At 45.9% G+C, this 1945-nt stretch overlaps 1 protein-coding gene across 1 annotated transcript in view; it reads left to right on the top strand.

The window, feature by feature from the left end:
• Positions 1–1945, top strand: part of LOC109926459 (latent-transforming growth factor beta-binding protein 3-like) — an 83029-nt gene that overhangs the window by 61879 nt on the left and 19205 nt on the right. The gene's annotated exons all lie outside the window — the stretch shown is intronic.

Here is a 1945-nt window from a genome sequence, read left to right on the forward strand (position 1 = left end):
AGTGCCCAGGGATGTGCAGGTTAGGGTGGATTGGCCGTGCTAAATTGTCCCATAGTGTCCAGGGATGTGCAGGTTAGGGTGGGTTGGCCGTGCTAAATTGTCCCATAGTGCCCAGGGATGTGCAGGTTAGGTGGATTGGCCGTTGGAAATGCAGGGTTACAGGGATAGGGTAGGGGTTTGGGTCTGAGTGGGATGTTCTTCAGAGGGTCGGTATGGATTCAATGGGCCAAATGGCCTGCTTCCACACCATAGGGAGTCTATGATTCATACCATGTAAAGTGCAGTAGGGTAATAGAATAGAGCAAGGAATACAATGTTACTGCTGCAGAGAAGGTGCACAAAGAGTGAGATCAACATTAAATGTAAAATTTGAGAAGTCCATTCAGAAGTCTAGTAACGGCGGAGAAGAAGCTGTTCTTGAGTCTGTTGGTCTGCGTGTTTAAGCTTTTGTATCTCCTGCCCGACGGAATAGTTTGGAAGAGATTATAACCGGAGTGGGAGGGATCTTTGATGATGTTGGCTGTCTTTGTAGGCCATTCTAATAAACTGCCCTCGCTGTAACACACTGATATACCCCTCATCCCTCACTGTAACACACTTACATATGCCACAGTCCTCACTGTAACACTGTCCAACATAGCGCCCCTCACTGTAACGCTCTCTGATATAAATTGGTGGTGTGGTTGACAGTGAGGAAGGTGGTCTCTGATATTGATTGGCTGGCAGAGCAATGGCAGATGGAATTTAATGCTGATAAGTGTGAGGTGATGCATTTCTGGGAAGTGTAATGAGTGAAGGATTTGCACAACGAATGCTAGGTCCCTGGGGAGTACTGAGGAACAAAGGGATCCTTCTGTAGGATCAGGAAATATAGACAGGGCGGTGAAGAAGGCATGCCTGCCTTTATTGGCCAGGGCATCGAATATAGGAGCAGGGAAATCTTGTTACCACTTTATAGAGCATTGGTTAGGCCACAGATGGAGTATTGTGTGCAGTTCTGGTCGCCACACTATCAAAAGAATATGATTGCATTGGCAAGGATGCAGAGGAGATTCACCAAGATGTTGCCTGAGATGAACAATGTCAGTTACGAGGAGAGACAGGGTAGCCTGAGTTTCATTTCTGTCCTGAAGAAGGGTTCCGACCCAAAACTTTGACACTCCTGCCCCTTGGATACTGTGTGACCTCCTGTGCTTTTCCATTTCTACGTTTTTAGACTTTGATTTCCCTGAGGCAGAGGTGACTGGGGGCAGTTCTAATCAAGGTATTCAAAATTATGAGAGGCATAGAATCTTCAACCCTTGACAGATGTATCTAAGACCAGAGGACGAAAGTTTGAAAGGTGAGGAGTATGTGGTTTAGAGAGGATCTGAGAAAAAGATCTTTTCACCCAGAGGATGGTAGAAATATGGAACATGCTGCCCGAGAGGGTGGTAGAGGTAGGTACTCTCTCACAACATTTAAGAAGCATCTGGACAGGACTTAAAATGACAGGGTTTTGTTGGCTGCAAACCAAGTGCAGATAAATGGGATTAGAGTTTGTTGGTGAGCAAAGACATAGTGGGCCAAAGGGCCTGTTTCCATGCAATGTGACTCAATGACTATACTTCGCAGTCCTCACTGTAACGCAGTTACATACTTTGCAACCCTCAGTATGAAAGTCTGAAGTACTCCACACTTGCCCTCAATATGTAATTCTGATATACTCCACACTCCTCAATATAACACTCTAATAAACTCCCCTCACTGTAACGCTGTCTAATATACCCTTCGTCCCTCACTATAACACACTTACATAATCCACACCCCTCACTGCAACAGTCTCACGTATACCCCACACCCCTCACTGTAACACTCTCTGATATATCCCATACCCCTCACTGTAACACTCTCTGATATACCCCATACCCCTCACTGTAACACTCTCTGATATACCCCACACCCC

Source organism: Rhincodon typus, chromosome 43 (genome assembly GCF_021869965.1).
Source record: "Rhincodon typus isolate 14 chromosome 43, sRhiTyp1.1, whole genome shotgun sequence".
Taxonomy (NCBI): domain Eukaryota; kingdom Metazoa; phylum Chordata; class Chondrichthyes; order Orectolobiformes; family Rhincodontidae; genus Rhincodon; species Rhincodon typus.